Raw genomic sequence first — 8725 nt, 5'->3', positions numbered from 1 at the left:
GTTCATCAAGGACATTAGCCTACAGCTTTTGTTTCTGGTAGTGTTCTTATCTGGTTTTGGTATCAGGCTAATGCAGGCCTCAAGAAATGAATTTGAAAGTGGTCCCTCTTCTTCAATTTTTTTGGAAGAGTTTGAGAAGGACTGGTGTTAATTTTTCTTTAAATGTTGGATAGACTTGACCAGTGAAGCCACCTGGTCCTGGGACAGAAAAAATTTAATGTAATCAGCAAGTGGATCTTAGCAGCCCAGGGAGAAGATTGTAATGTATGCTAGCGGTGCTGTTGGTACCCTGCCCAAATACCCCTTAAGGTGAGGAGTACACATTCCCTAGCTTATGCGAGTGTTAGCAAATATCAACTCACACCTGCTCCCCTATCTGGAGAATTTCCCTCAGCCAAACGGAAGCCAGTTTGACTGGGAGGCTACAGGCCAGCCCCATCCATCTCCCTGACGTAGAACTTGGCCAAAGACTTTCAATCGACTGCTCTGCCTGCCTCTAGCTGGACTAAATCTATAGTACCTTTCCCTAAAAACTTCACAGTGATATCACACTAGGCACTCTCCAGACCCAATTCTTTTCCCCCCACCATATCCTGCTTCCCTCACTTTCTCCTGAGAGCGTTCCTACAATAAGCACATGTGTAAGAATCCCTATATCAAGCTTTGCTTCTAGGCAACCTGACCTGTAAGGCTTGGGAACAAAATTAACATAATAGGAATCTGAGCAAACGAGGAACCACAGGAGTAGCGTGAAGGCAGGCAGACGGAAGGCAAATTTTCTCTACTCAACCATTTTCCATGGGTTTACACGAAAGAAAGTCAGTGCCACTGGACATATATACAACAAAAGTATACAAAAATTACTGAAGAAATGAGTGAATTATAAACACAGAAGCAAACTACTATAACAGCAACATAGGCAGGTGGAGCGCCCTGGGGCCCCAGGCGCGGAGAAGAAAGGCAGCCCCGCCCCGGCAGCCGACCTGGCCCGCGGCCCTGCGCACCCAGGCCCCGGGCCCGGCCTCCACCTCCATAGCCCGGCCGCTGGTGCCTAAGACCACAGAAGGCGCTGCTGCTGGAGCTCGAGGGACTGCAAGCGGAGCCGGTGGAGGGCTTCCGGGTGACCCTGCTGGACGGGGGCGACCTGTACAACTGGGAGGTGGCCATCTCCGGGCCTCCCAACACCTACGACGAAGGCGGCTACTTCCAGGCGCGCCTCAAGAGCCCCATCGACTTCCTTACTCCCTGCCGGCCTTTCGGTTCCTGACCAAACTATGGTAACCCAACAACTAGAGCCTGGTCCGTCACTCAGTTTGTGACCCCCCCCCCCACGGAGCGGTGAGCTGCCCTCGGCGCGGTGGGACCCCACCCAGAACGTCAGGACCACCTTCCTCAGCGCCACCTCCCTCCTCCACCAACGCAGCGCCTCACCTGCCAACTTGGACTCCTCCGTGATGCGCAGGAAGCAGGAAGCGGGAAGCGAGCGAAGGCAAGACCGGGAGCGCGCGGACGTCACTCGCAAGCAGGTCCTGGGAACCGAGGCAGAGGCGGAGCGGCGCGGCGTGCAGGCCGAGTCGTGCGACTGGCCGAGTCCTGCGACTGGCCGAGTCCTGCGTGACGACCGAGGCCCCGGCGCCCACCAGGGCTCAGAGCTCTTGCACAGGACGACGACTACGAGGGAGTGCGGTGAGGCCGAGGCCGAGGCCGAGGCCGACAGCTGCTTCCGGCACGACGAGGACGACCCGGGCAACGAGGGGTCCTGACGCGGCGTTCCCCACGTATAGACTTACAAATTTTACCTCAAAAAAAAAAAAAAAAGGTAATATAAATATCTTAGTCATTTTAAATAATTTACGCCTCAGAATGCTGTTGCGAAATCTTAGAGCAGTCTCTTATGGCCTTCAACTACTGCTTAGCGATTATCACAGTTTCTGTGAGTCGTTGGTTTAAAACCTCTGGATTAAACCCATGCAAGGCTCCGCTCTCACATGTATATTCCCTATAAAAGGATATACCCCTCAGTTCTTCCGCACACATCCTCAAGAAACTACGTGTATTTAATAGTTTTTTTTTTTTAATTAATTAATTTACTTTTTGGCTGTGTTGGGTCCTCGTTTCTGTGTGAGGGCTTTCTCTAGCTGCGGCGAGCGGCGGCCACTCTTCATCGCGGTGCGCGGGCCTCTCACTATCGCGGCCTCTCTTGTTGCGGAGCACAGGCTCCAGACACGCAGGCTCAGTAGTTGTGGCTCACGGGCCTAGTTGCTCCGCGGCATGTGGGATCTTCCCAGACCAGGGCTCGAACCCGTGTCCCCTGCATTGGCAGGCAGAGTCTCAACCACTGCACCACCAGGGAAGCCCACTACGTGTATTTAGAAATCGTTTACAGACTGGTTTTCATGCATCTATTTTTTTTTTTTTTTTTTTGCGGTACGCGGGCCTCTCACTGTTGTGGCCTCTCCCATTGCGGAGAACAGGCTCCGGACGCGCAGGCTCAGCGGCCATGGCTCACGGGCCCAGCCGCTCCGCGGCATGTGGGATCTTCCCCGACCGGGGCACGAACCCGTGTCCCCTGCATCGGCAGGCGGACTCTCAATCACTGCGCCACCAGGGAAGCCCCATGCATCTATTTTTTGAACTATACATTTTACAATTGATTTTCGGAAGTTGTGATGGTTAACTTTACATGTCAACTTGGCTGGGCTATAGTAGCCAGTTATTCAGTTAAAAACTGTATTAGGTGCTGCTGTGAAGACATTTTGTAAATGTGGGTAAGATCTGCAATTAGTTAACTTTAAATAAAGAAGATTATCCTCAATAATCTGGGTGGGCCTGAGCCAATCAGTTGAAAGACCATAAGAGCAAAACTGAAATTTCCCTGAGGAAGAAGAAATTGTCACGAGACGGTAGTTTCCAGCCTGTGAGCTGGCCTTACAGATTTCAAACTTTCCAGCCCCTGCAATCATATGAGCCATATGCTTGAAATAAATCGCTATGTGTATATGTGTGTGTGTGTGTGTGTGTTGGTTCTACTTCTACTTGTTTTGTATTATTGGTTCTATTTCTTGGAGCAAACTGATACAGAAGTTATTTTTTTATATAATAATATATGGTCTAGAAGCAACTAACATAATAATAGCCTCTCTCATTAGTTCAGTGCCTTGAGAACTGATTTATAGAACACATCTGCAAATGCTTGTCTGCCAATCATCAATTAGTCCAGAAGATAGCAGAGAATCTAATCTTCGTTTTTAGGTAAGTGGTTCAAATATGTTGTCCTGCTGATATATCATTGACTGTATAAAATCTGGAACATTGTCTCTGGTTCTCCTGTTTTTAGTACTTATCTCTAGATTTGTCTGTTCCTCCGGAAGCTATTGATAATTACAATCTACATTTTGAATCAGTTGTTTTAACTCCATACTGCAAGTCACATATCCACCTTGCAGACACAAGACTTACCTACTGGCCACAGCCCAATATTTATTCCATGACACAGCCTGATAACTCCACTAGATCTGGCGTTTTCTGATCGACCCCATCTAACAGCCTTCCATGCCTTGGTCTTATACTATGTCACAATTAATTAGTTACATATTGAATAAAATGCTGATACTGTCAACTAACTCTTATTCAACATGGATTTATGGTGTTTATGTATCATAGTATTGTATAAATAAAAAGGCCTGTTTGAGAGTCTTTAAATGAGGTATTCTAAGTTTATCAATTTTACAATTATTATAATGAAGTAAAATATACATAATGGTAACACTACCATTTAGTGTTTTAATTTAATAGATTAAGTTTAGTTTCAGAAAGCCCTCAATTTAAAGTATGTTAGAGATACCACTGTTAACAGCATTGATTTTAGGACTGTAGGTGTGTGTGCCAGTTGAGAGACTGTCAGTTGTTGGATAATTTGCTATGTTATTGTAACCCAATTAAAATAATGAATCATTAGATTCTATAGCCAAGATACAGGACTAGAGAATGAACACTCCAGAGTCCTGGCTTCATTCCCAGCTCAGTCAATATCTATTACAAACAAATAATCTCACCTGCCTATTTCATTTTCTCCATCTATAAATCACAAATGCTTAGAGTTACCAAGTTAAGCCTTCAGAGCAAGTTGTAAAGATTAATAAGTTAATGGTTGTAAAGCTGTAAATCCTCAATCATAAATTATTATGCAAGGGTTCTGATTATGTAGTTACTGTTTAGGTAAACGACATAAAATCATATTTAATCTTGAAATAACAGATAGAACTGCTGATATAATACACACAGGCAATGGCTAGCTTTTTATTTGCATATTTCCAAGATATATTTGAAAGACATAAAAAGGCAATGATTTGCATATGCTAGCACAAAGGTGGAACTGAGAGTAAGTTCATCATTTGAAAGTTTGAGGTCATTATCTGATGTAAGAAAGTTGTTATCTGACATAAGTCAAAATCAAATACAGAATTTAGCAGTTGGCTACAGGACTAATGCTTTAAACTGTCTACCCATAGTCCCATAACAATTTTACTTCTCTGAGAAAAATGTATACTCAGTTCTGTGAAAAATATTTGTGATATAGAAGAGTGACTGTGAGGAAATACACCAAAAATGGCAGTGAAATTATCAAGTTTTTATTTTCTTTTTATTCAGTTTAGATTTTTCTCAATTTTATTTTTCAGTCTTCATTTCCTTAACATCTTGAGGAAAATTCATCAATTTGTGATGTGCACAAGTTAATCAAAACTTCTGCTTTATTTTTATGATGCCATTTTGACAATCAGTTTATCTATTTTCATTTGAAATGATGTCTTTAGCACTTTATTCACTTAAAACTTTTAAATACCTCTCACTTCTGTGCTTCAAGAAGCATGAGAATTTTCGAAAATCATCTAAAGTAAAACTGAATGTAAAAATGAGCTATTTTTAGTCTATGACATCTTGCTCCTCTGTTCTCTAACAACTTATAAAATAAATTATTCCACAAATGTGTATTGACCTCCTACTATATTCCAGTTGCTGTATATCAAAACTAAATTCTCTAGATTTTTGGTTGACTTTGATTTAAAATATATTTGAGAATTTATTGTGGTATTCTTTGTAATTTGTTCTAATGTCTTTATCTGCAATGGCAGATACTTTGATTGGCTTTCTCAGCCTTTATTTCAGCCATCTTCTATTGGAAGAGGTTGGCAAGCTAAAAGTTATATTTCCCAGACTTTCATGTAACTCAATTACTACTAAATAGATGCACTTCCACAAAAACTGGAAAGTGCAAATGAGACGGAGGTAATCCTGTGATTTCTGGCTCTCATGACCTGTTAGGAAGGCCATGCTTTCCCTTATTCCATTGTTCGTTTTCAAGAAACAGTAACAGTAGCAGTGACTTGACCTAACCCTCTAATCCATAGTTTCCAGGTTCAGGTGTTGTCTATTCTCTAATTCCCTTGTGTCTAGAGACTGTTGTGAGGGTGACCACGACTTCAGACCTAGACTGGTACAACTGGTGGTGACATCAAACATGGTAGCTCCCTAGTGGGTCAGTTTTGTATTGTTCTTGGAGCCATTCCAAGAGCCCCAGCCTAGGAACTGCTGGTTTACCCCATCCAACAATTTTGCAAGCACTTAAATCTCTGTATTTTATAATAATACATCATGTTTAAATATCTAGAGTGGTTCAACATTAAACCCTGCCTGATTATTTTCTTTAGCTGTTGTACCAATAATACTCACTGAAATATATAATAACAGAATTATAAACAAAACAAAACAAAAACACTTCTAAAAAATTTCCTCTCCCTCTTCATGGGTAAAGATCTTTACTTATTAAAATGTCTACTTAAGGTGTATTTTCAGTCTCTAATTTTAAATAGATAGAAAGGTAGATAGATAAATAGAACACAATCTCCTGTAGCACGAATATAACAATCCTAAAAACACCAAGCTTCATGCAAGCAGTTTCATAATTCAAAATTCTGCCCTATGATATGTCAGTGTTCAGTCCCATTGAAAAAATCTGGACTTTCTCTGGTCTGGTTGCTGAATTGTCTACTAAAATATTTTAGCATCAGCAAATGCCTATTAAAAACGTCTTACATTAATATGGTCCATTCATCATAGTAAAACAGTGCTGGTACATTACCATCAACTAAACCCCATCATTTATTCAGAGTTCTTCAGCTTTTCCCTAATTTCCTTTTTCTATTTTAGGTTTCCATCCAGGATTCCACGTTGCATTTAGTCATCAGGTCTCTTTTTGCTTTTCTTGGTTGTGAAAGTTTATCGGACTTTGATTTTAATGAACTTGATAGTTTTAAAGGTTACTGGTCAGGTATATTGTATAATGTCCTTCACGTGATGTCTGTATAATGTTTTTCTCATGGTTAGACTGGGATTATGGGTTTTGGGGAGGAAGATCACAGAGGTAAAGTGCCATTATCATCAGAGTATCAACATGACTTCTCACTGTTGATGTTAACCTAGATCATGTGGCTGATAATATTTGTCAGGTTTCTCCACTACTAAGTTACTTTTTCTTTCTCCCTTTAGAAGTAAGTCAGTATGCACAGTCCAGATCTTAAGGAGTGGACAGTTGTGCTAAGTACAGTAAGTCTACACAAATTAATTGGAATTCTTCTGTAGGGGTAGATGTGTCTATTCTCCCCCATTCATTTATTAATTCATTTATTTATATCATTATGGATATTTATTTCATACTTTGGGTTATAATCCAATACTTTATTTATTTTGTTGCTAACAATTTTTCAGCTGTGGCCATTGGGAGCTCCTTCAGTTGGCTCCTGTGTCTTTTAGACATACCCCCATTAATGTAGCTTTTTTTCCCCAAGTACTTCCTTACTTTCTGACACCAGTAGATGCCCCAGGTGCATCTTTTATGTTTCCTGCACCAGTCCTAGAACCAGTTACCTCTCCAAGGAGTCATAATTTCTTCAACTGGAGCATGGTATTAGAATCCAAAATCTGGGCACTGGGTTTTCTTATTGCTTGTTAGGGTGTTGTTGCTTCTAGGCCCTTTCAGATGAAACACATGTATGTATACTAACCTGTGTATATACACATGTCTATATATATTTAGATAGATAACCATCTCTATCTATATTAAGCTAAGCATGACTTTATACTGATACCTCTAACCCAAATCCATTATCAAATGGCTAATTTTAGCCTCCTCACTTGCTTATCTGTAATCTCCCAACCCAATAGTGAGAAACTTGGCTTCCACTATCTGCCACCCATTTACTTAATTGTTCAGTTCCAACATATGCAAATAATTATTTCAGAATTGTTAGCTCATACCCACCACGGGAAACAAATTTATCCGGTAGCGTACAGTTACATCACAGTTCATTTTGCCTTTAGTCATGAAGTCTCCACTTATTTCCAAAGTTGCTTAAGTCAACCCCTTATTCTCCCAGCCTCTTCAGTGAGATTGATTTATTCATTTGTGATACTGTTACATTATTTTTGTCACATTCTGCATTACATCCAGAGATCCTCCAACTTCCTAAATGATTTTTTAAATTTGATACATGAAGTTTGCTCTTTATGTTGTAAAATTCTATGTATTTTAATACTACGGTCTTATATGTTGTATTCACCATTACAGTGTCATGCTGAATAATTTTTCACCTAAAAATACTCTGGGCATTACTTGCCGACGTCATCCTATCCTCTGCCAAACCTTTAACATCCAGTTGTCTCTTTACGATCTCTGTATTTTTTACCTTTTCCAGAATATCATATAATTGGGATTATACAGTATGTAGCTTTTTTAGAGTGGCTTCATTCATATCACAATTAGATACTCTTTTTTGCAGTAGATGTCTAGTTATTCCAGTACCATTTGTTGAAAGACTGTCCTTTCTCCATTGAATTACCTTTGCTCCTTTGTCAAAGATCCGTTGGCTATCTCTACATGGTTCTATTTCTGAACTCTATTTTTATTTCTTTTCATATCAATTATACTTTTTAAAAAAAAGTTTATAGTGGTTGTTCTAGAGTTTACAATATACATGTTTAACTAATCTAATTCTACCTTCGAAGAACTCTATACCAGGGGGTTCTCAATTGCAGAGTATACTTAATGGCTCCCTTTCATCCTGTATGATATTGTTTTCTTTCATTTCACTCATCAATCTGTCTTTATCACAAAGTAAGTTGCTACTGTTTTTAGCAACTACTATTTAAGCAGTTATCTTTAGATCAATTAATAGTAAGAAATATAAATATATTTTTTTGATTTATTTCTTCTCCTATATTATTTTCTTTCTGCTTGAAAAACTTTAACATTTTGTACAGGACAGATCTGCTGGTGATGAGTTACTTCAGTTTTTGTTTGTGTGAGAAAGACTGTTTCTTCACAGTTTTGAAGGATAAGTTCACTGGATATGAAATTCCAGTTGGTGAATTTTTTTCTCTCAGCACTTTAAATATTCCACTGTGCTTTATTCTTGTTTAAACAGTTTCTGATACAAAGTCTGCTGTAATTACTATTGTTATTCCTCTATAGGTAAGATGTTTTCCTTTGGCTTTCTTCAAAAATTGCCTTTATCTTTGGTTTTCTGAAGTTTTCATATGATATGCATAGGCTTATATTATCTTTGAATCAGTCACATCCTGCGGTACTGGGGTTAGGACTTCAACATATACATTTGGTTGAGGACACAATTCAGCCTTTAACTTCCCTCTTGACTTTGGTTTTCCCTAA

The 8725-nt window shown here is 40.0% G+C and overlaps 1 pseudogene; it reads left to right on the top strand.

Moving 5' to 3' along the window:
- Positions 1 to 262: 262 nt before the first annotated feature.
- LOC113613018 (ubiquitin-conjugating enzyme E2 R1 pseudogene) lies at positions 263 to 1763 on the top strand (annotated as a pseudogene).
- Positions 1764 to 8725: the final 6962 nt, after the last annotated feature.

This window comes from Aethalodelphis obliquidens, unplaced genomic scaffold (assembly GCF_003676395.1).
Source record: "Aethalodelphis obliquidens isolate GAN/ISIS:26980383/991018 unplaced genomic scaffold, ASM367639v1 scaffold3, whole genome shotgun sequence".
NCBI classification, from domain to species: domain Eukaryota; kingdom Metazoa; phylum Chordata; class Mammalia; order Artiodactyla; family Delphinidae; genus Aethalodelphis; species Aethalodelphis obliquidens.
This window is presented reverse-complemented; position numbering and strand designations above follow the sequence as displayed.